The sequence below is a fragment of the Tachypleus tridentatus genome, chromosome 1, assembly GCF_004210375.1.
Source record: "Tachypleus tridentatus isolate NWPU-2018 chromosome 1, ASM421037v1, whole genome shotgun sequence".
NCBI lineage: Eukaryota > Metazoa > Arthropoda > Merostomata > Xiphosura > Limulidae > Tachypleus > Tachypleus tridentatus.
Window position 1 is genome coordinate 168,195,960 of NC_134825.1, and position 27,376 is coordinate 168,223,335.

The following is a 27,376-nucleotide window of genomic DNA, read 5'->3' on the forward strand; positions in this document are numbered from 1 at the left end:
CTACTATGGCGTCGGAGGCATACATATCGTAGAAGGTATGATGCGAGGACCACAGTACATCGAAGTTTGGCAGAGAAGAGTCGTTCCAGAATTGAAAAATAGATTTCCAGATGGATCTGGCATTTTTCAGCAAGATCTGGCTCCGTGCCACACATCGACATTTGTGAATAATTTTATGATTACAACGCGAATAAAGGTGTTGGACTGGCCTGGAAACTCTCCGGGCTTAAATCCTATTGAAAATGTTTAGGCGATTTGTAAAGAGAGACTTCGGGGAAAAGACTGTACTACGAAAGATAAGCTGATTCAGGTGTGGTACCGCGATCCAAATATTGCAGTCAACTCGTGGACTCGAGTGGCGCTTGGAGGTTGACCTCGTGCACCAGATACAATGTACCTTTAGTACTGTATATTATATTTCACGGAAATTGTAAAGACGAGCTCTCATCAAACAATGCGTCATGAGACAGATATCACAGTGTTGTGAGTCTCAAAAATTGTTTCAATTAATAAAACGTACTTTATAACTTCCTATATCTATATAGCTTTAATATTACTGTCTCTTGTGTGTCCATGCAATTACTTCGCACGATGTGAATGGATATTCACTAAAATTCTTACGGAAACTCATTAGGTCCATGAGCGATAGATACAAAGTTTGAGTCTTGAGGTTTTTATGAGCATTCTTGCGTTATGAACCCTGTTTCACTTTCTGTAGATGGAGCTTGATATATAGGATAACATTTCTCACTATATGGTTTGTATAATGTTTATAGAGACTGTAATCTTGAGTTAAACTGTATTAGTTGCTAAAGGCTAGGCTCACAAGAGTTTAATAAGCTGCCGATAACATACACACACTAGTGTAAAAAGTTGTCCAATAGAGCGGGGAACCAAAGCGAACCAAATCTGAATCCTACAATATGCATTTGCAAGTTTACCATCCGTAAACCGATAGAAGAAAAATAAAGAATCTTATAATTTTGAGAAACCAAAGTCTACCATGAACATCTACGTCAGCCAAAGAGTGTTTTCTTAGACTTCACTTGTCACATCTGTTGTATTATTACAATCTTTCTCTTGAAATTACGTTTCTTGTAAATATTCGAACATCGTTAGAAAATATTTATTGAAAATAAAATATCTCTTGAGATTTGGGGTTTGTTTTTTTTAAGTCTATAAAATGCTAACTCTGCCAGCTAATGGTTTAAAAAACAACAACAACCGAAACACTGAGTGAAACAAGAAAAGGAAAAATCAAACAAACAAACATAATGTGTCGTGGTAGTTCTGGACGATCACCAAAGTAAAGAAATAAAAGTTTGCAAAAATGTAAAATGCATGAAATAATTGAAGTGTAGAAATAAAAACCAGTGTAAAGAAAAAACAAATCAATGAAATGAGATGAGAGAGAAGGACCATGAATACAGTAAATAACTTATTCAAACAAAACGAAGCAAAAATCACGTGGATGGGATGTTACTTTGAAACAGCCTGAAAATATATCAGACAGTAACAAGTATACCATGCAACAGCTACCTGGAAACTACAGAGACATTCTGTAAGGTTACCCAAACTAGAAGTAAGAAAATGGTAATCAGATGCTTTTAACATTAAAGATGCCGTGTACGGTTACCGAAGTTTAGTGTTAAAGTTATATCCAACAGCCAACTTAAACATCAGTTCAACCACAAGAAGTTTCCGTAAAGTTTGGAGTCTGACCTACAGTGGCTTTAGTTTCTAATCATTTGTGTTTGAAGAAGGCTGGTTGTTTGTTGAGTATTAATTACGAATGTAGAGGCAAATCACTAATAAATGATGATAAAAATAATTGTCATAGGTTTGTTATTTGATTCGCTGTGTATTTAATCTGGTTGAATTTAAGGGTAATCCTTTATAAGGGAACTTGTTACATAACATGGAAGATGCTTGTGTCACCACCAATGGGTTCATCCAGGTGGCTGCGCCCATTAGAAGATTCTACTGTTGGATGCCAACAAGAACTAAATGGCATTACGCCATACAAGACAGATGCACCAATAACAGGCCACCGTTTAGGATGAACAGTGAAAGTAACGTCATGGTTCCAGTCTCCTGATGGATGTAACATTATCCAAGAAAGTTGTGCAATTGATATTGGGATCAGTTGGAAGTGAAATCATGTTACTCACTGTTGCTTCACCACACTTTCGAAATGTCATGGGATAGAGTGAAGGTTCAACCAAAAATTATAAGTAAAATAGAAATAGTCTGATATCATAAAAATTAACAGTAATACCTATCATCTCTTGACGTGCCCTTGTCTGATCAAAGTATAAAACTTGACTGTCATTCGCTACAAAGTAGTTATGTCTCCAAAGTGCATATTTTGTTATTCAAAGCACAAACACGTTATACATGTACCATCATATTTTACGAAGCCTTAGGATGGTTCAGTGAAAGTTCCTAGGAGGATAATCGTCATATCCTTGTCTACCCAGTGTCTAAAAAATGTGTACATCTGGAATTGTCGTAACAAATTACAGGAAGGCGTAAATGAAAATTTGAAACCCAATTTCAATGATGTGCAATACTGCTTCAAATAATAGTGGATTCTGTCTGGTTGCTCTGGCACTGTAGCTCATGCCATGCAGACAAATTATTATTGTATTGGGGGGTGCACTTGCTCCTGTTTAAGTGTTATGTGACGTTATCAAAATATGTTTAACTTCCAGGGTTCTTTCATTTGTGACATAGCTGTATACGTTTCGGGTATTTAACTTTCTTTAATAACAGATTTTAAGTTTGAATAAACCATGAGTGATAAAAGATCAAAGAGTCCTTCTTCATCTTGCTTTTAGTTCAGAAAGTTTTTGGTAATATCACATGGAACAAAATATTTGTTTTATTATTTCATTAGCTCGATTCACTTAAACAACTGCTGTAAAAGGAAGAAAAGCTGAGAACCTAAATATAGTCGAAGAATGAGAAGTGGCATATCATTTTGAGTTATTGGTTCTTGGGTTGCTGTTTTTCTTCGTTACACTTCCAGTTAGCTCTAAATAGACTCCAGTCTAACCTTATTTAACACTGCCTCTATCTGTAGTAGTGCCGCCCGCGAGTACAGCGGTATGTTTACGGATTTACAACGCTAAAATCAAGGGGTTCGACTCTCCTCAGTGGACTCAGCAGATAGCTCGATGTGGCTTTGCGATAAAAAACACACGCACATATCTGCAGTAAAAAAAATCTCTTTTCTTGTTTCCTTTCTTGAGAAAAGTCATTGACCAATAAGACAACAATTTAGCTTTAGTGGATTTTTTGGCTGCTCCAATTCAATGGATCGAAATTGTTGACAACTATTTCAAAGACTCTCGATAAAATTGTGATTCTTATTCAAAATAATTCTTTGTATTACAAATAATAAAGAAAGCCATTATGTTCAAAGGACTTAGCAAACTGTGGCTGTGAATGTAATTGGTTTTTTCTTTGTGTTAAATAGAGAAAAAGGAAAAAAAAAATGTTTTTACACAAATAAGGATGTACAGCTGAATTAAGGAGAGTCCAGCATGTGTTTAATGGAGCGAGATGTTTTTTAAAAAAAGATGCATTTTTTTATACTGTATTCAACATGCTGATAAACAAACTGAAGATTGTAAACTAATATTTCGTAACAAAGGATATGATACCGTGTCAACAATTGTTAATATTAATAGTACTGGTATCACTGAAGAGTTCAAAAATGGTTGGGGTAAACGACCTGAAAACGGTATAACAGATAATATTAAAATGTTGAACAAAAGCATTGACAATTTTTAAAGAATTGGAACCTGGAAAGATGAGGAAATACTCGAACCTATATGATATTTCTTTTGATCCAAAGCTCAATATGGCTATTACCCCCCTGACAATGAAGGCAAAAAGAGTACTGTGATATTGATATTATGAACTTCAAAGGAAATACAATCTAATTATTTAAAGACTTTACAATTGATCGTAGTTGATTAAATATTTTCCTTCAAAAAACAAATGAAACCCAAAATATTATGTACAAATTACGATGAGAGGAAATCAAAGTGAGTGTGTGATATTTTGACTTGATACAATACCTTACAAATGTATTGCAAGTAAAACTGTTTATTATCACTGCCAACTTACCGCTGCACCATTGGGAGACGGTATTTAAGTTGTCACATCTCCTTTCATTGTGAAATTGTTTTCATTAGTGCATTCGTTTTGTTTGACTTCCACAATCGAATCCCAAAATCGATTTTGTTGCGATCGTATTCCAAGATGAAAAATGTTACGGCAGATGTTAAAAATAATTAAATAATAAAATAAATATAAAGTAGAATAAATGGAATTAAAATTAAAAGTTAGAAGTTTGAATAGGTATACATATAGATTAAAATAAACAAGGGGTCTGACTTGAAGGGAAATATTCCTAGAAATTGGTTGTGTGTGTGATGGGGGAGTGCCTTTGGAAAACCTACTTTCATTGGTCAATCACCCGATTATTCATGCGTGTTACTACCCAAACTCTACTTTAAATGGGAAGGAAAAAGAAATTACTGGAAGGGGCGTCACTCGGTCCTAAGTAGTGAAAGTAGGTTTTTTTGGGACACTTTTTCCACCTACAATTTGAGGCATTGGATCTGTAAATCCCAACTAGGGCACTTTCAGTCATCTGCCCTTCCCGACTCTGAATGGGCCGGTTTGGATCGGTACTTTGTTTTGGGTACTGTCAGCTTACTTTTTACTGTAACAACAGGTTAACACAACGTTCGTGCCTTTGCCTTCACTTTTCCTACTTTACTTGTATTTATCATCATATTTACATGGACAAAATTCGGGCCTACACAAACGTCAGCCACTCAGTATAAAATGTAAACATTTTACCTGGTGTGGGATGAAGAAGGAAAGTTAGTGGATTCCATAGATGTTTCCATTTACACACAAGTATTTCTATTATCTCGAAATTCGAGGTATATGGAAATTTCTCCTCGAGAATGTCGCCTGGTCTCCTTCGCTGCGAGTCCCTCACGAACCCGGTAAGCTTTATGAACCGGTGGAGTTGTTTTTCGGGACTTATTTACAAGCTACGCTTTATTAGTAGTATTAGAAGTTTGTTTTCTTCTTTTTACGAATACTAAAGTATTCAGCTAAATTCAGCTAAATAGATATTTTTCAAATCTTAATTTACTTCACTGCGCGAGAGAAAGTTAGCTTAAAAAGTTGAGTAAGGATAGTTTATAGAATTCTGTTGTCAAGGGTTCTACCTGTAGTTAGTTGCTAAGTGAATTATATTGTTGAACGTATTAAGTGAAATATTATTTTCGGGTGTAATATTCAAATTGTTGTCGAGTTGTAGACAAAATATGTAAGTGTTTGATGAAGATCGTTTTCATAAGCAGGTTTTGTTATTTTTTTAATTCCGCGCAAAGCTACACGAGGGCTATCTGTCCCTAATTTAACAGCGTAAGACTAGAAGGAAAGCAGCTAGTCATCACCACCCACCGCCAACACTTGGGGTACTTTTTACCCACGTATAGTGGGAATGAGCGTTATATTATAACGCCCCCACGGCTGAAAGAGCGAGCATTTGGTATGACGAAGATTTGAACCCGCGATCCTTGAATTACGAGTCGAGCGCCTTAACCACTGGTCATGTCGGGCCTTTTGTAAGGTTACTCCTTAGCTTTAAATTAGTTTCGATTGTTTCTCTATCTTGATGGAACCTCCTGTTAAGAGAGCTTATCAGGTAAAGCTCTAAATTTAATTTATTGTATCTGAATACACCACATTAACACAGATCGTTGTGTGTTTTAAAGATAAAGAATATATTTGCTATATTTTCATCACGAACTTTTTATTGGCATTTATAGCGCTACTTTTGTAAAGAACAATTATCTCTGTTGTGACTCTAAGCCTAGTAATCGTTCTGTAAACGAGCTACTACGGTTATTATTTTTTATAAACATGAAGCTAAATGATAATTCTTTTATAAGAAGTGAAACATTTAGCTCATATTTCCCATTAGAAGTTGTTTAGCGAAATAATAACCCCATCAACTGAGGTAAATTACCTTGAGGACATACATAAATGTGATTGTCTTTGAGTATAGATTGTGTGTCTTTCGTTGAATAAATGAGATATATTGATAACAACCAAGGCACGTTAAGTGACTGTACGTGTCTATGTTAAGCCTTCAAATCAGCGGTAAGCTTCCTTTAATCTTGTTAATTGAAGTTTCCTGTTTAGCGTGACATATTTGACGACAAACATTGTGGACTATCTATGGACACTTAATTTCTTCTCAAACAACTATTAATTTATCAAATGAGGGGATAAAGAACTGTTTATGTCACCATAAGCTGAGAATATGGTGTTATTTCTTGAGTTTTTGTGAATCTGGTTTTCTCTCTCTGTAACTGTCTTTAATTGCATTGAAATGTTTTTTTAGAGAAGATATACACAAGTTTAACTATAAAAAGATACACAATATATAATATCCCTAAATATTTGGAGACACAGCATATCAAAATATTTATATTTAAGTTACTTACCCTATCTATAGTTATGTATAAAGACCTTTGACTTGACACAACATAAAAGTTATCAGAAGGAATGAAGATGGCCTGGCCATGTGACCCCTAGTTATATTTGTTTATTTATAGGAAATTATCCATCTGGCTCGAGGGTAATGAATCGTAGCATCTACTGGAAAGAAAGCTTCATGAAGAGGATGCAGACATTTGTTTTTTGTCATATCCCAACTGTATTTACCAGCTTCTGTGGCAGTTGCACCTATTTTATATGTAACCTAGAGCTGCACATTGTTATGTGTCTGGTGACCGAAACTTGTCAATCACAGAGAATGATTGAGGCATATGGAATATATATGAAAAGTGAATAAAACAGCCAAAACCATAAACAATGCACCTACTTGTTAGGCTACGATAAAACAACCTGATGGTTGCATTTACTTCTGACTTGTTTAAATACTGAGAAGTCTGGGTTGGCTACTTGTTCACTGAACATTTCATAATACTACACAGCACCGACAGTATCCTGGTCTTCCCCCACCCACAGAAGGAGGAGGGGTCACTGGGGCAAAATAGGCATGGATTTTTAGATCTGGCAGGTGACTGAAAACAAAGAAAACATAGACTAGAAGACAACAATAGATACACAAACTTATTACTGATCTCATTGTGAAATTATGATATTTTCTAAGAGCATTCTTTAAAATTCCATTACAAATACATTTGTGTAAGCATTGCAGTTATTTTTACTTTTGTGATATTCCACCTGTCATAGCACTAGGCAACATTTCTATTTAGTCAAAGAGTCATAGCCACTACTTTAAACCTTGAAAAAAAAAGATAAAATAAATGATTGTACAGTGTTGGAACACTTTCAAGCAGTGGTGTATTTAGGTAGGGGATTCAGCCCCATAGCCTTAATGGGGACCCATTGATAATTTTATTCTATGTAAAAATCACATGGAATATAGGGCCCACACAACCTTAAATCCACCACTGTTTAAGTACTTAGCATGACTCAACAGTTTACAAATCCAAAGCCTAAATAATAAATCAATTGAACTTAAACATTTATTAAAAGAGAAAACTCAATTTGGCATTTTCAATGTCCACAAATTTTAAATCAAATCAAAATACATCAAAGAAAGAATTAAATCAGTTACAATAGAATAGATCTTTTACTCTCACTTCCAAACTGTTGGTAAAAAAGCAAATCAAGTGTTTTCCTTCATCTAGGGTAAGTGGTACTTACTCTTGAAAAAGTTGATCATACAAGATTTAGAATAAAGAATTTAGCTGCTTTAAAATATTAAGTATAACAGATATGTAATGAATCACTCTTTAACATGGCATTAAAGTGGAATCAAACATACATGAATTTACATTTCACACAGTCTATACATTTTTTATCTTGATCTCACCATGAAAGGACATTATTCTAACGATATTCAAACTGATTTTATCTCCAAACCAATGTTTAAATTTACAAAAAAAAAAGAGGAAAGACCTTTTGAACATGTTTTGTTGTTGAATACAAAGATTTTAATTATTGTTTTCAATAACACTACAAAGATATCACCAATGACCCTTACAAAACCTTGTGTAAAGATGTAACATTTATTGAAGAGATATAATTACACAAGAGAATAAAGAAGTGAGATCTGAAAAATTAAATTTTCATTTGAAAAGAAAATTTTTTATATTCTTGAATTAAAGTTTCTATCATACTAATTACTTAAATAATATCCAATTAGTTTGGACCACAGGTCAAATCTTTGTCACTTTCTATTTCAATAGAATGTTCTTCCAGACAGTAACTGAAAAATCTAATATTAATTTATTAATTGAAAATGTGTAATCACTGTTGGCTGAAGAACAACTGTTGCGAAAGTGTTTCAACTGAAATAAATGTTATTTTGTTACTTACGGCAGAGTTCCATTGATTAAAGAAACTTCTACACTATTAACTAGTGATAATTAACATTAAACAGGAAGGCTGATAATATGTACACAATGTAAGCAGGTGAATGATATGGTTCTAAAGAGTTCTAAAGGTTAGTTTAAAAAAACCCACCCGAAGCCTGCGGATGCCTGCTCGAGTGATCAACTGACAATCGTACAACTCAATTCGTTGCAAACTATGACACGAAACTAGATGGTCCAAGGAAGCATCAGTAATAAGTGGACAATTATCAAGTTCCAGCACGGTCAAACTGTCTGCGGCATAGCCATTTGTTCCCAGATGACGAATCCCGTCGTCTGTAATAAGTTCACAGTGGGACAAGTTCTATAAAATAGAAGGTTTATTCTCTTAGAATCCTAAAACATACTAACTAGGTGTTTATCACATTGAAGGTTATGTTCTCTGGTTCAATAGCTCAAAATTTTCTTTTATGCATGAGATATCTACTTTTTAAACTGAGAATGTAAAAGTTACAAGGTTAAAACAGCTAATTTAGAGAGTGAACTTTACCACAAATATAGTCACTGTCTGGACAGCAGTAAATGAAAAAATACAGTTTCCAAGGAAAATGTTTATTAAAATACTGAAATACCAAATAGAAACATTAACAACTACACATGGAGAGCTGGAGTAAAACATATACACGTCGTGATGAACGTTTAAAAAACAAATATGTATTATACCACTAAAAACTGTACAAATTGTAATAAACATGATACAATGACAACAACACTGTAAAAGCTGCTTCTAAGTTATACAAACCATATAAAACTTACAAGAGTTTCAAGAGAAAAGCAGCCAACTGCTAGATGGCACAGTGTGTTATCTGTTATCTATATAAAAATTACAAAATATTTATGGGAGTGTCATCAAAATGTTCCTTACAACTAGTAAATAACAGAGTTAAAATCACATTATTGTCCAAAACAGACTGAATTCCAAGATAAAACTATGTTGTGACAGATAATTGTATGAAAATCTGTTAGACTTGAAATGCACTACCTACCAACACACATTCCTCCAAATCCATTTTTTCCAACTTGTTACAACTCTGTGAAAAATGTAACATATGTTTACTAAAATATTAAAAAATACACCCCTAATATAAACTTCATTAAAAAGTAATTAACTGTATTAAGATGGATAAACTTGTTTGTTCATATGTACAGAGTGAACTTCCTGTTATAATAAACACTTCAAGAAAGTCCAATCATAATCAGATACAAAAAAGGACTGAAGTACAACAAGAAATAACAATTCTAATTTTGATTATTTTGTCTTACATTTAACAAAAAAAACAAAAAAAAACCTTGAAAAGTTTCCTGAAGTTTACAATACCGACTACAAGAATAGTATCTTTTTTTCTCTCGCATCATGCACCAATTTTATCTGGGTTCCAATAAAACATCTTATGGAGAGTTATGTCAAGAAAAGGATTCAGAATCATACTGGGACCCACATTCAGTGTGATACACATAAGTAGTGAAGATTGAAACAGTTCAGACCTTGACACTCTCATTGAACAGTTATCGTCTCCCTTTTTAATCCTTTGGGACTTTAATGGACATAATATCTCTGGGGAAGTACTGATATTGAAGGGAGGGGTCACTCCGTAGAGCGTATGCTCTCCGATCACAACCTTTCTCTTTTCAATACTGGTTCTTATACTTATTTTCATGCACATAGTCAGTAAAAGAGTATCTCAAGAGTTGACTCTTAGTTATGACTACTTGCTTGCCCTCTTGTTTTACACTGCTAAATTAGGGACGACTAGCGCAGATAGCTCTCGTGTAGCTTTGTGCAAAATTCAAAACAATCTCTTTCCACGTAACTTTAAGCAGTTATTCTTAATGATAAGAATGAAAGTATTTTACATGAATAGGGAGTAAGATGTCACTTTTCATATTATGACTTTTATGATGCGATTCATTTATGACATAACAGAGTTTATGAAATAAAGCTGTATTATTGAATCACATGTGCAGTACAAACACGCTTTACTTTCAGAATGAGTTCTAACGTATCTTTTTAGCAGCAATCATCAAAGTTTGTAATATAAATCGCCCAAGCAACCGTAGATAGTCAGAATATGTACAGCTGCATGTTGCTATGCTAAACTGCAGGATTCTTGTTATGTATATTGGCTTCATTGAAAACAGGTTTGTTACGACATGTATAAACTATGAAAGCTTTATTCCATGTCAGTATTTAGAAAATTTTCAATCCTTTTTGAACATTGCTATGCTGAATTACTATCATTTTTGAACATTGCTACGTTGAATTACTGGAGTCTAAGGTATGTTGATTTCAATGAAGATAGATTTTTACGGCTTGTAACTATTTGAAACTCTGACTTGTGGCATCATAAGTGTGTATTTTGTAACTTTGTGAGAGTATCAGAACTATTTGTTATTATTATCACTTATTAAGGTTTGATTGTTCAGTTACTACATTCTCCTGACTTTACAAAGAGTGCTCCCTGCTAGTACAGTGGTATGTCTACGGATTTAGAACTCTAAAATCAGGGGTTCGATTCCCCTCGGCAAGCTCAGCAGATAGCCTGATGTGGCTTTGCTATAAGAAAATACACACTTTACAAAGAGTGGCAGTTCCTGGAACGTCTATGATTGGCTAAGAGGTTTGGGTCTTTTAATTTTCTCGATAAAAGACACCATACACAAACTGTATACCGAAGCCGTATAAGATCAACCATGTTACGTCTTAGTTACTGTTGTTATGTATTTATTGCGTTTCTTTGTAATTCAGAACTGATACAAAGTTTACAAATTCACAAATTAACAAGTGATTATAAAATATTGTATATATATTTTTTACATTTCAGGCTTTTTTGAGTTTTTGTGAGTAAAGTGATTTCGGTTGTCATTTATCTGATATCAAAGTAATGAATTCTAAATTTAATGGACTTTGTAAGGTCTACAGGCTATTTGGTGACAGAGCGGTACAGTTATTTGATGTCAGAATATGTGAACCCAGTGGTTATTGAAACAAGATTGTATTGTTGTTAAGCCCAAAGCCTTACAATGAGTTACCTGCATACTGCCCTCTACAGGTGTCAAAACTAGCTTTTTTAGTGTTGTAAGCCTTCAGAGTTACTGTTGAACAATCAAGGATTGTCAAAATAAAATTTGTTTGTTGTGAAGCACAAAGTCACACAATGGGTTCTGTGTGCTGTTACCCCCCTTGATTATCTGTGCTGTATCCACCTTGATTATTATGCTGTACCCACCTTGATTATCATAACCTGATTTTTTATCTCATAAGCTTGCAGACTTACATCAGAGTCATTGGGGTTGTGAAAACAAGATCTGTTTATTTTGAAGTACAACATTTCTCAATGAGTTAATTGGGCTATACTAAGTAAGGGTATTGAACTCTGGTTTTTAGCATTATAAGCAGAAGTGTAGTAAGATGAGACGTGTTGGCATGGCATTTCTGTACTTTTTTTTAACCAGAATGAATCCCAGCTCACATGGTTAAATGTGTTCTGGTACACCAGTGAGTCATGGAGGGATGTCAAAATAGGTAGATCCAGAGGTCAGAACATTTATCATCATGATTAAGTAGATCCAGAGGTCAGAACATGTATCATCAAGATTAATTAGATTCAGAGGTCAGAACATGTATCATCATGATAAAGTAGATCCAGAGGTCAGAACGTGTATCATCAAGATTAAGTAGATCTAGAGATCAGAACATTTATCATCATGATTAATTAGATTCAGAGGTCAGAACATGCATCTTTAATATTAATTAGATCCAGAGGTTAGAACATGTATTATCAAGATTAATTAGATTCAGAGGTCAGAACATGCGTCTTTAATATAAATTAGATCCAGAGGTTAGAACATGTATTATCAAGATTATTTAGATTCAGAGGTCAGAACATGTGTCTTTAATATTAATTAGATCCAGAGGTTAGAACATGGATTATTAAGATTAAGCAGATCCAGAGGTCAGAACATGTATCATCAAGATTAATTAGATTCAGAGGTCAGAATGTGTATCATCAAGATTAACCAGATCCAGAGGTCAGAACATGTGTCATCAAGATTAATTAGATTCAGAGGTCAGAATGTGTGTCATCAAGATTAATTAGATTCAGAGGTCAGAACATGTGCCATTAAGATTAATTAGATTCAGAGGTCAGAACATGTATCATCAAGATTAATTAGATCCAGAGGTAAGAATATGTATCATCATGATTAAGCAGATCCAAAGGTCAGAACATGTATCATCAAGATTGAGCAGATCCAGAGGTCAGAACATGTATCATCAATATTAAGCAGATCCAGAGGTCAGAACATGTATCATCAAGATTGATTAAATTCAGAGGTCAGAACATGTGCCATTATGATTAATTAGATCCAGGGTCAGAACATGTATTATCAAGATTAATTAGATCCAGAGGTAAGAATATGTATCATCATGATTAAATAGTAGTTCCTAGAGCTCTAAATCAGAAAACTCTTCAGGCTTTGCATAAAGCAAGGACTGGATGGTACCAAAAAGTGTTGTGAATTATTTATGGAGTTGTTGTTGTTTTGTTTTTTGGGATAGCAATGGTTTCCTCTATGGATAAAATTGTCATGGACATTCCCTATTCTTTGCCCAAAATTGATGTGCACTGGTCATTAGCCCATTGCTAAACATGCTCACCATTTCAGCTCAGGGGCAGTATAATGTGATGATTAATCGAACTATTCATTAGCATGGAGAACACTAGGAGTTGGCAGTAGATGGTGTTAGCTAGTTACCTTCCCTGTATTCTTACAGTTAAATGTTGTGGTGGCTAATGGATATTGCTCTTAAGTAGTTTTATGTGAAATCCAACAAAAACAAAGCAACCATTCATAAGTTAAAACTACTGGTGGTTTTCTGAGTTAGAGGTATTATATCTTGGCACATCTGAAGAGTTTCATGTGAATCATAGATCTTCAATGTCCAGTTGTTAGCAAAGTTGTTTTGATTGTTGGACAGACAATATACATTCTCAAGCATGTGCCTGATAAGCCTGTTAACCCTGACTGAATTGATTTGGACGAATTCTTTGCTGGCACACTTTGCAATTAATAAACAGTAAGCCAGTTGTTCTCCAAATCTCTGGATGTTCACAAAAGAAGTACAACTTTCTGTAGACCTGATATGTGTGTCACTCTGAACGGTGCAAATATATATTGCAATATTCATAAGAATAAGTTGATTGAATGCATTCTACACAAGATGATTTTCATGATTGTGTGCATCAGCAAATAGGCAAATCAGTTGTACTTCTAAAAACATGTTGTTATAACAATAGGTTAAAGATCAAAAGCTTGAACTTAGTGACTGTTTGGCTGTAATTGTTACAAAACTGGTTCTTATGCAATCTGTTGATGACTCAGTGAAGTGAATTAAATCGATTACATTGTAAAATTAACTTTTTTTCATGATAGGTTCTGGATACGTGTCTCCAGAAATTATTGGAATTTTGGGACTTCTGGATTTTTTTAACAATTTTACTTTTTTGTTTTCTTGCCATAATCAGTTTTTTATGTACAAAGCATGGAGTTTCATATTTATGAATTGCAAGTGAAAAAGGTCATGACTTGACACTCTTACAGAATGTTTAGATAATATTGGCTATAATTTTATATTACTTTTCTTTTTTATGGTCCATTTGTAATTTTGTCACAAAATACATTTGATTAGTATATCTTCTTTGGCAATATTTCTGCATTATTTGATGTGCTCTAAACCACTGACATTGTTTGTTTTTGGCAACTTGAACAGTATTAATATGTGTTGCTCTTTGCTAGTTGAACTTCTGTTTTTTGTCAGCCAGCCAGATGCAGAATTCACACTTTTTGCAACCTTCAAGCTGCCAGATAATTTTTGGAAAATATGCCATTACTTCCTATATGTATCACTGTATTTTGTACCTCTCTTAACTCAACATTATCAAAAATTCTGAGTAGTGATGTGTTACTGTCAGATATGTTCTTCACAGTGCCCATGTGGTCACTTCAGCCAATTCAACAAGTTGAAAAATGTCTTATTAATTCATGAATTTGTCTTTTTGAGCTGTGGGTGTATATTTTGATTTGGTTGGGTATGTTGACTTAATTTATACAGTGGTTTTGTTCAATCACAGCTGTTTGTTTTCTGTCAAAACCAGTTGCCCTTGTTGTTTCTTTATATTTTCATGATTTGTTTTCTCCTCTTTCACTGTTGTCCTATTCATGTTTGGGTTACTATATTCAGAGTCTGTATTAGCTCCCTCTGCAGTCTTATCCAAGATTGTTAGAGTTAGGAACAGTTCCAGGAATTGATCTGTATGGTTCAGTCTTTACCCTGCTTTTGTGATTTGACATGTTTGTCATCCATTGAGTCAGTTTCCAGGTGCATCATTGCTCTCCTCTAATCTTATCTGTATAACATTTCTCACTATTATTACTCTCACTGTCTCAGATGTGTTACTCTGCTCTTCTTTGAATTCTATGATGTTCCAACGCAGGGCAGTATTTAGGTACATTGGTTGAGGAGCTCATCCCACCTTTTTTAACATAACTAGAACCACCTGAGTCACTTTTTTTTTTTCAGACAAGTGGTCCAAAAGTGCAGCTTGAACCACATGGAATTAAAGTAACATTTTATTTCTCAAAGGGTTTTTATTTAAGTGTTTGGCTGTTTCTTTCAGCTGTACCAATATGTACATAGCACAACATACATATGTATTTATCCTGTGCTTAATACGAACTAGGTTTGGAGCCAGTAAAAGTTACAATACAAGACATAAGTATGTGCAGATGCTACATACAGTTTAGTTACATAAACAAAAAAGGAGTTATTGACTGTTGGAAGAATAAGGCTCTTTACAAGTTTATACCTTAACTTTAGTTTGTAGAAGCTAAACACTACGTTATTGATGAACCTCTGGAATACTAGTTACTCCAAGACTCAAAGATGGATGAACAGGTTGATTCTAATGATAAAAGTACTGTTTCATATAATAATATTTTAACTAATAAAGAGGAATACACTGGCATCACATATCTGAATGTTTGAGGGCAGTCAGATGGGGAAATTGTCAGTGGACAAGCAATTAATCCAAGATGCTAACAGTGGCTTTCTAATCACTGTGACTGGGGGTTAACTACTTCACCAGCATTTATACTGGTCAATTGGTTTAAAAAAAACAAAATCAGTGACTGGAAGGAAGTGATGTTCCTATCTGAGCTGTTTCATAATCAAAATGATAGGCACTTGATTATTTTACAAGTAACAACTATTTGGTATAAATATCAAGACCTGAGAGGGGACTGAAATCCTTACTTTCCAAGCTGTTGAGCAACATTTGGTATCAAGATGTTGGTATGATGTTTTGTTGTAATAGCTTGTTGAATATGGTTTAGTTTCAGCAGAATATCTGTAGATAGTGAGAAAGGTGCTAGACATTGCTTGGATAGATGAGAGAGTAGTATTGATATATATTTATTAACTTAAAAATTATACTTGAAAGGTACAAAACAAATACACAGGTCTCTTTTCTTTTAAATGTACATACTAATTATTGTTCAGAAAGTTCAGGTCTTTGTGGCATCATTTATTTCATGATTACTGGAACATTAGCAAAGAGGTTAATATACTTTCTATTGAAAATGTACAAACAATATTAAAACCCATAATAATTATAGGCTTCTTGAACAGAAACATTAAACAATAGCTTGTATACATGTAATTTTTATTTTGCTATATGCTAAATTAATATTATTGTTATCAACAGGAGTCATAGAGCATAAAATCAATTTTATGTACTTTAGATTGTATTAGCCTTATATAAATGTCTAATCTTTGAATGAAAATGTTTAATACAGTAGTTGGTTTACAGCTAAGCTATCACATCTCAAGATGATTTGTGGAATTATAACAGTAAATATAGTTCAAATTCGACAATATTTTAATAGTTAAATCTTCTGTGGATTTGTAGAAACTAAGAATGAAGCATTTTTTCTTTATTTTCCATAAACAATGTATTGATTGTTTCCAGAGGTTGAACTTGTTTTATAAACTCTTTATTTTTGTGAACTTTCCTTTTTTTTTGTCTATAAAAAAACATGTCAAAATATAATTGTAATGTCTTTTTATTTTAAATATCTGTTATGCATCTCTGTGGAATGAAACATTATCTTTATAATAGGCATACAGAAAATTACATTGTTAAATGAAAAAAGAAAATAGGTCATAAAAACTGGTGTACCAATGAAATCTTTCTTTTATGCATATTATATTTGAGTAGATAGAGCTTATATTAAATTTGACTATTTCTTACCAAAAAATAAATGGGTGAAACATCTAATAAAGTTGCTTACTACCTTGCAGACAACACAAATGCTTGCATTTGTCAGATTCCTTCTCAATCTTTCCCATGCAACATTCATCAGTACTGTAAATCATTTTGAAATCTTTGCCAAAAAAAAAAAAAAAGATTTGGAGTGTAAAATATTTCTTGAAGATTGTATCTGACTTATACTGTGTCTTTTAAGTTTTTTTTAAGTTTGTTGATATGCATGAATACAGTCATTTTTAAGTTTGTTGATACACATGAATCCAGTCATTTTTAAGTTTGTTGATACACATGAATACAGTCATCTTTGTTTTATTATATGAATTTTTTATTTTATTTTATAGTTTTTCTTGTCAGTGTTTGCTTGGCTGCCTCATCAGTAGATTTTCATAAAACTCTTCTTTGACAGTGACTGCTATTGAGTTAGTTATTTTTGTTTTGTTGAAGTGTGTTATTTTACACTTGTATTTACTTTTGAGATGGTTGGTATCTGATCATTCTGATTTAACTGTTTTCTCTACTGCAAAGAGTCCAAAAGTAGTATGTATGTAATCAGTATTATGTGGTTTACCCAGAGACACAAACATGTATATAGTAATAGAGCACTTCATTTACTTGCGTATGCAAAATGGGATAATCCTGTGATGTGTCCATAGATTCTGTGAAATGTTCTTAATGTAAAAAAGGTCGTATATCACAAATGTCATACAGTAAATAAGTAAGATGAAGCATCTTGGTGGCTTTGAAAAGGACGATAAATTAGATGCTTGTTTAGCAGGAGCTTTGTTGTTTCTTATTTTTACGTTTATAATTTTTTTCTCTTCAAAAATAAATGTCATATGAGTCCTAACAAAAGTGATGATGGAAAGAGAATACATCTGCTACATGAGCAGTTCATGTGGATGGCTTTTGCCACTGATCTTTCTGTTAATGGATTCTAACTTGTTATAAAGTAGGGCACTTTAGTTAGTTGCCACAGCTCATGTGTAAATTATTGCAATTCTCTTTGTGGATTGTCCTGGTGTCCTAAGTAGAACAAATATTTAATGTTTGTTTCTATTGTTATTTCGGTTTTTCAAATGTATATCTAATTACACAGGCTTGCAGATTTAAACTTCATAACAATTGTTTTGGTTTTAATAATGGACTTTCCATAATTCAGCTACACAGATTTAAAAAATAATATTCATTTGTTTCTGTTGTGTAATTCTTTTATGCTTTACTAAGATAAAATTATTATTATTATGTTTACAACAGTGAACATTATTATGGTTGTTCACAAAAAAATGCAAACAAATTGAAGAAGAAGGAAGAACATTATGTCAAATTAATATATATCCTCATTCATCCTGGTTTGTTTTTTGTGACATTTATGCCTTGTATGCTCAAAACTGTTTATTGTGGTTTTTCTTTCATGTATTGCATCTGGAGTCTCTCATTTCAATAACTAGCAGTAATCAGCCATTGCACTGATGTTCCACCTTTCCTGATATTTTTACTCTATTTCCATAATGTCTTGATGAAACCTTTCCCTTTGTTCTCCACTGATGGCACTGAAATTTTCAGAGAAATAGCCAAAATGTGTGACTGTAAGAAATGAACTTTCAAGTGCATATTACACCTTAACTTTTTTGAATTTATTGAGCATGTTATTGACAATGTTTTTGTAAGTTGAGTCCTTGTTGTTTCCTAATTCAGTAACATTTTTAAAGATAATCCTCTTCTCTTTATCAACTTTCCTCATTTTCCTATCAGTCTGTTCATTCAAAGACAATTATCGAATCTTAGGTCTACCAAAAGTCCCTTTTTTATGTTTTGCTTCTGAAAAAGCTGGGAGTTGCCCATATGGGTCCCATCTTTATCTTATACCTTTGCAAACTACTTCCTCAAATCCAGTTTTAAATGACGGTAATAGAACTTTCTTTGTGCCAACTTAACTTTCAATGTTTTTTATCCTGGTATCAGGCTGAATCTGCATGTTCATTGCTTTTTAGCCAGTGCTTATTTCATGGCCCCCGTGGTTAAGGTGCTTAACTTGTAATCCTAGGGTCACGGGTTTGAATTCCTGTCACACCAAACATGCTTGCCCTTTCATCTGTGGGGGCATTATAATGTGACAGTCAATCTCACTATTCATTGGTAAAAGAGTAGTCTAAGAGTTGGCAGTGGGTATTGATGACTAGCTGCTTTCCCTCTAGCCTTACACAGCAAATTTTGGGACAGCTAGCACAGATAGCCCTTGAGTAGCTTTGCGTGAAATTCAAAACAAACAAATAAGCTTATTTCATGCTCTGCTGTCCTATTCACACAGAAAACATGGAAACTTTGTATAAACAGATTGTTGACTCAACAGCATGAAAAGGACTTTAAAGTCTCTACAGAGTAACCAACCATGTTCTTTGTATTTAACCTCATTAAGTAGTTTGAGATTTTTGTACACTTCCTTTAAGTGAACCAAATTAGCAGTAGGAGCAGATGCATATCTGTTACCATTGTAAAGGAGAACTTCTAGTTTTTTTTTTGAGGAATCAATGAACAGTCTCTACTTACTTGGTTCACAGACTGCAGCTCCTAACATTGGCATTAATTTAGCAATATTGTTGAAATAAACTGGTGAACCTTACAAAAAGTGTCATATAAACTCTTTCTCATGATTTATGCACTAGTAAACTGATGCCCCTGAAGAAAATAAGTTCTTAGCCCGAAATATCTGAAGGATACTTTGGAAGGCCCAAATTTCTCGGCAAGTCACAAGTTTACCTTCTGTGAAAGTTATGGTTCACCAGATGTTTCATATTGTAAACAATCCATATCATCATTTCTTTTGACCTCAGATTCAGAATCAGATGAAACTGTATCAAGAGTCTCTGGTGTAGTAGGTACATATACATCAGGTTCATGGTGCAGTAGGTACATGTACATCAGGTCCATGGTGCAGTAGGTACAATCCATATCATCATTTCTTTTGACCTCAGATTCAGAATCAGATGAAACTGTATCAAGAGTCTCTGGTGTAGTAGGTACATATACATCAGGTTCATGGTGCAGTAGGTACATGTACATCAGGTCCATGGTGCAGTAGGTACAGGCACATCAGGTCAGTGAGCAATAGATCTTATAGCAGACTGAAGATTTGAATATGAAATTTCCTTTTTTTTTCAAGTGTTGTAATCTTGCATTTTAAATGAACAAATACAACGGTCATCTCCATGGTTTTGAGGCTCATGCCAAATCATTAGAATTCCAAAAGGCTTTTTTTTTTTATCTTTAGTCAACTGTCTTAACTCTTCAACATAAATGGTACAAATTTTGTGTGGAGCTGATGATTTGTCTTGGTCCCAAGTGTTATTCCAGAATGTGCATAATATGCTGTTTTTGATGAATTCTCCAAAGTTTTGCCATTGTTTATTTGCAATAGATTTACTACGAATATAACAGAATATATTTGGATCATTTACACAACCTCTTATTGCCATAGTGATGAATAAATAGTTTTGAAAAGAACACAATAATATCAAAGTTCATACACATACTAGCAATGTGTTCCTTGTGTATTCTAAAATGATAAATAAGATTTATGTCATGACTGGTTTAGAGAAATGTATAGTCAGTGGTTGTCAACAGTTTAAGCATGACAAAAAGACCTGATACCCATGAAAATTATTTATTTATGTAAAAGTAAATATGCCATCTTGTTTAAAAAATCTCTACATAATGAAGAAAAATGGATATCATTTAGTACACAAGAATTACTGTAGAACATGTAAAAATTTCAAGACAATAAAACTACTACAGACCTGTGCTATCTTTGAAAAATTAAAATATTAGTTCCTTACCTATCATTATAATCCCCTGCTGGTACAGCATCAAGTCTTCACATTTACAATGCTAAAATTAGGGATTTGCCTCCCCTCAGTGGACTCAGCAGATTGCCCAATGGGGCTTTGCAATAAGAAGAACACACACCTATCATTATCTAAGAGATGGACAACTTAATTGATTAATCAATATAATTTATTAGCTAAGATTAGCAATCACCTGAGTTAGTATCACTTAAACTATAATTTAATTAAAATTAGTTTTTTTTTATTATTCCAACAGTTGGTTAAACAGGATTACAATTAAATCAATGTTTAGCTTCTCACTTGAGGGAAGGCAATTGGCTGATGGGAACTGCCCTAATAGCTTTACCATAGATTCAAAATGGAATCATAAACTCTGATTCATTATTTTAGTGTTAAAACTGTACAATTTATCACCATTAATAAATTCATAGTGTAAGAAAAACATAGTTTTAAGAAGTATTTTAACAATTAAGAGAAATTTATTTTTTTTTTTGGCTGTTTCAATACATTTAGCTCTTTAGAAGTGATGTGTGCTATCATTTTGGATTTTGCTATTAAATTTTACTTAGCTATAAAAATCCATTATGGTTAGTTCAATGCAGCTTTAGTTTAAATGTCCACAGCATGGTTATTTAAAGCAAAATTTTGCTATTAAACAAAAAATATTCTTTATATTTTTGATACTAAATTAATACTTAGTTAGCCTCTTTCGTAAACACAGTAACTACATAATTGTCTCTTCTTGCCAGAGAGCTTTTTAAATTCTAGTCCTAAGTCATGACTGCAGTGAGAGCATCAAAGAATTCAAGAATTTAATGGATTCTCAAGATTGAATATGGCAAACAGTTATGATCAAGAGGTAAAGAAGGATGCTATGGTATCATCCCCTGGCATCCGTCGAAGTGCAAGTGAAAGTGTATTAAAGAAACATGGTTTGACTCTTGACTTTTCTCAGCATATTTCTTTTGTGATACAATTGAAGGTAAGATAAAGGTTTCTGTTTATGAAAATATTAATATTTTTGCCAATATTTTCATCATGAATCATTTCATACAATGGAGATTAATCCACAGTAATGGGTTTATAATGTTCTGAAGTTTATTGTGAGTTTAAATATCACTGAGATGGAATTTTGGGAAGAGAAGAATATGTTCAAGTATGCAAAATGTGTCTGCAGGTATGCATATACCATCAACACATGTTCTGTGCCAAATAACAAATAATTCAGTGTCTGTGTGTAATATATTATCTAAGTATACATTGAAACACTTGCAAGACTAGTGAATTGTTTAATTTTTTTATTTCTCCCTGTTCATCAATATTTGGTAGTTACTTTAATAAATATTTCATTTATTTCTATCACTTAGATCTAATATAAAATGAATATGTATCTCAGAACAACTGGTATGGGTGTTAACACTTTTATTGATAGGGAGAGAGCAACATTTCGACCTTAACTTGAAGATGACCTAGGAAGGTCAAAACGTTGTTCTCTCCTTATCAATAAAAGTGTTAATACCTGTACCAGCCATTCTGGAATATATTTTTATTTCAAGTGGGTTTCTTGTCATCAAGAATAAATATATATTTTATAAAAAACGACAACAACAAACATTTTTACATGGATATAGTTATGTGTGTGCATTTGACTTATTCACTTTTAACTGGTTTACATAAGCTGATTATAGTAATTGTTTATGACCTTCCATATTGTGTGTTTACATGTAAGCTACTTATTAAATGTTTACAGACATGTTTTTGAGATGATCATGCAATGTTGTTTAATATTGTGGGTGATGATATCAGCTTCCTTACAATAATAATTTAGTAAATTATTAGTAATTTCTAATCAAAGCTTAGTTCAACATATTCGTGTACAGGAGACTTTTTATACATTCTTCGTTTGTGTGTCTTCTAATTGACACATTACATTCGAATGTTAAGAAACTTGGCAGTGTTGTACTGCACTCTTGAGAGATTTAGTTGCAATAGGTAGCACCCGCAGTAGCAAACACTATACTGGATTTTTTCTGCAAACACCTTTAAACGTACCATCATTTTGAATGTCCACGGCAGCTGTGGATCTGGGTTAGCTTGGCCTCCTAGTGTCACATGATTTAAATTCTCATGAACGTTTTTTTTGGCATAATGCCATAGTAACTCGTAAACTATTTAGGAACTTAAAGATGCAGTAACCTTACAAGGTGGATGTTTTTAAGACACATTTCATAGTTTTGTATGTCATGTGATATCATAGTTAGGAGATTACATTGAATAAGTCACTCAGTTTCTTGAACTTTCAAAGTGGTTTAGTGCAGTGTTGCCGACATTTGTGTTGTTCTTGTGCAGTGTGTGAACACAAACATACAATGTGAGATATGTAAAAAAAACAGCTATTTCTAAATAAAGGCTTATGTATTAGACACTCTTTCTTTTGTATAGAAGTTTAGGAAGTGTACTTAACAAAATAATTCATAAAATTGCACACAAAGATAGTAAGTATCCAAATATATACATTTTAAAAAAAAACTTAAGTATATTATTTCAAAGAATATTCAGAGACTTAGTCCCAAATGTGTTTAACTTCCCAGCTGTTTTATTAACCACAATCTTGCAACTGAAAGACTTATCACTTATTTTATTTGCTTCCTTAGTTAAAATCCAAACATTTTTAAGATTAAATGTTTGCAGTTTTTGCTTGAAATGCAACAAATTACTTGTAATGAGTGTTTTTGAAAATGTAACTCATAAAATGCAGTAGTATTTTCTGTTTAGACGTATACTAAATATCATATGTCATTGCATTAATATACTTTACAAGATAGCTTACAAAATACATTAATTATCAAAGCATAACTTAACACTTAAAAATTGATAAAATAATTATTGAAAAAACATTTATTGAAAAGTTAAGTATGTTTTTATCAAAGTATTTGATATGTATTTGTGTATTATTCACTTAGCAATGTTTCTTTAATATTGTTTAGTACACTAAGATCAGACACTAAGGTTGCTTTCTACGTGAATTTATTTACATACAGTTCCAAAATTGTGGAATTAACTTAATAACTATATGTTGTTTCCATTTTATGTCACTATCATCATTATTATTTTATGTCACTATCGTCATTATTATTTTTGCTGTTTTTATGTGATGAAGAATTAAGGTTTTTATTTAACTTTGGTTGTTTATAGGAGTAACTTGACATTTCTTCAGGATTTGAAACCTTTTAGAATATGAGGCATGTAATTTCATTTAATCAGAACACCTGATGTTTCCTATTTTGAAATTTTAGAATATTATGGTAAACCACATTAGTTTCTTAATGTGAATAGATAACGATTGATTTGGTTTGCAAAGAAAGTTTGAATGAGTTTTGTGTAAGTATATACAATATGAACTGACTTATTCAAGGACAAGCTTCAAACTAGTTTGTTCATTGTGTGAGTTATGTTAATATATCATTGTATGTGCAGTTTAATTTTAACTGATTTTTCTTTTTTCTCTTTTACAGAAGGAACTTAGCATCTCTCATCGAGGCAGGTAAGGGTTCTTACAACTGTGTAAATCTTAAAAGTTGAGGTAATTTTTGTTCAAGATTATATCTCATATACTTCATAGAAAGTAGTATACTCTATGTAAATAGGTTATTTTTAAATCATATTTTCAACTTACAACAAATTAAAACACATTTGCTAGTTTATCTTTCAGGTTTCTGTGTATCTGTTACCTTGGTACTTGGTAATTACTTCAATACATATTATAGTTGTGTGATTATAAAATGTTATGCTCCCCCCATTGTCATTAACATTTCTTTTTACTTTTTGATATTATGAACAATAAAGTATATTTGATTACCAGTATATTTTATAATTAATTTGTCATATGTTCATTTCTATATATTTCAAGGGATTTTATTAATGATACAATTATGGAAATAATTATGAAAATAGGGAAGTGATACAAAGAAGTCACAAACAATGAGTAATAGCACCTAGACGGCTTAATTTATTAATGCAGTGAAACCCCTTTAAAGCAGCCACCTTTGAGACTGAGACAAACTGGCCTGATTAGAGGGGTTCCACTCTACATAATTAGGGATTATGTAAACAAAAAAAAGGGACTGTGATTGAATGACTGCTTTCAAGGGGTGGCCGCTTAGAGGGGTTCCACTGTAGTACAAAATATTACCAATAAAATACTAAAGGAATAAAGTGTCCAATGCACTGATATTTTACTTGACACAGAGCAGTACATCATGTTTTCATGCTTTCATACCATTTTTGAATGTACAATTTTGTAATATTGTTCCAAGTACTACTTGCTACAATTCAACCAAGTTTTTCTGGTTTTTACATGAGCTCCTGCAGTCTCAATAGTGTTTGTTTCAGGAATTTGTGCATTTCAGGCCATGGTTGTGAGTATTTCATGTAATCTTGCCACATTTTTTGTATACTTGGGATTCTTATTTTGTTTGAAGTCATGTGCCTGAGGGAATGTTTCTGTCAGACTGCCAGCAAGTTTGTTCAGATCACTTACACTGTTGGCTGAGATTTAGCCCCAGACATGTACTACTTCCTGTTATGCTTTACTATAGATGTTGTATATTAATTACGATACTGTTTTCACCTCTCTATTTTCCAAATTAACTATCAGTGATATTTACCAAACAATTCAAACTTAGAGTCATCTCTAAAGGGCACATTTTTCCAGCTTTGCCCATTTGTTACCTCTTCTCAGCAATGGTTTTTATGTATAAACACCTTTACTGAGAACACTTATTGTTCCCAAGGTAATACTTATATTATTACTTACAGCAAGGCTGCTGGAAAGAACTGTAATCAACCATTATCTTTTTGATAAAGGAGATATCTTGAGATAATCAACATCAGTATTGCATACATTCATTTTTTATTAACTTTTACCACTTCTATTAATTACTGTTATTTTTGTCTAACTTATTAAGAATCTTCAGTATAGCTTTTACTAAATTGTTAATGCAATTTTTCACGTGGAGTATCCTTGACTAACCAAAACTGTGATTTCTACATGCATGCCATATAGTATTTTGGTTCTGTGAGCCATGTCTGGATCATACTTCTGCTAGTACTACTGCTACTAGTTATAGTATGATTGACTGTATTTTTATGAGCTTTGTCCTGGTTTGATATTTCTTAATTAGTTGGAATACAATCATGTAATGCCCCCTGCATGGCCAGGTGGTTAGGGTGTTTAACTCATAATCTAAGGGTCGCTGGTTCAAGTCCTCATCACACCAAACATGCTTGCCCTTTCAGCCATGGGGGCATTATAATGTGATGGTCATTCCCACTATTTGTTGGTAAAGAGTAGCCCATCACTTTTTATAAATATTTACAGTACTGTACATTAACACAGTTTCTAGATTGGGAGTGAAGATTCCTGCCAGTAAATGCAAGAAGTTAATAATTTATTAATAAACATTCATAAAAAATATCATAATTTCTTTTATAGTAAATGTTTAAAACCATTTTAATATAAGATAAAATTTTGTGGGAGTGTTTTTGTTTTTTATTAGTTGTGCAGCTGCAAGAAAAAGTTTCATCTGTAATACTTCACCCACTTTACCAAAAAGACATTCACCTGTTTGTCAGAGTAAATAACTGAATAATTGTTTGTAATGTCTAAGAACTAACCTACATGTTTAGTCATTCAGAAGTTACATGTATAGAAATAATGGCGATTATCGTCCATAATTCTCTTATTTAGTCATTGCAGTGTGTTATGAAAACAAGGTTTACTGATAATCTTTAAACATATAATTGGTTGTATCTACATAGATTTTTTCCCCATAAATCATAATGATTTTTATTTTTAAGTATGTGAAAATTAGAATTATTTTACTCTTCTTTGAAGAAAAGTGAAGTTTTATTTTAAACTTTGGTTCTTTTACTTTCTCTTATGTTTATTATTTTTTATTGTTTAACCTTTTATTTTAATCAGAAGCTGCTTAGAGTTATCGTGCAAACTTGTATTTTTAGCTTTCTTTAAGGAAATAAGATTTGTTTTAATTAATAATTATGTCACTTGTGATTAATATTTCAAAATCTCAAGGAATTTTATGATGTAAATTTGTCCCACTTTCAAAATTCAGCAATTTTCATGAATTTACCATAATTCATAAAACTAATCATAAGAATATTTAGGGTAATGTCTTTATAAAACAACAAATTTTAATAAGTTGTTAAGAAACTCTAAAAGGTTTGGGACCTAGAGATATGTCAAAATGGGCTTACATGAATTTTTTATTAAACCTGGACTTGTATTTTTACACAAACTAAGTTTTAGTATATCTGGTTGTTTTAGTGAATTCATGTTGATGAATATGTATGCTTGCCTAGGTATTGCTATTAAACAATCAAGCTAAACATTGATACAAATAGGTAAATCTATATTGGTTTACTATCTGTTATAGCTAGAACTTCCTTGTCATGAAGAGGATTGTTTGACTCATAGGATTGAATTATTATATGTGTTGTGGATTTCTGCATTTATCCTTGTGCACAGACTGTTAACAACTGTTTTCATTAGGGTTTTATTATGCAAACATTTGTAACCCTTCTTAAGTTTTGTTTCCTTGTATCATAAGAAAACACTTCACAGTTTTACTTTGTAAATTATTATTAACAATACATGAAAATCTGTTGTGGCTAAAGACAC

General features: G+C 32.7%; 1 pseudogene across 1 annotated transcript in view; it reads left to right on the top strand.

The window, feature by feature from the left end:
- The first annotated feature begins 5,421 nt into the window (after positions 1 to 5,421).
- LOC143230006 (microtubule-associated serine/threonine-protein kinase 3-like) overlaps positions 5,422 to 27,376 on the top strand; it is a 67,129-nt pseudogene continuing 45,174 nt past the window's right edge. Inside the window, exons 1-4 of the transcript XR_013016179.1 lie at positions 5,422 to 5,740; positions 21,426 to 21,658; positions 24,192 to 24,220; positions 26,235 to 26,311. The product of XR_013016179.1 is annotated as a microtubule-associated serine/threonine-protein kinase 3-like (transcript). The remainder of the gene's footprint in view (positions 5,741 to 21,425; positions 21,659 to 24,191; positions 24,221 to 26,234; positions 26,312 to 27,376) is intronic.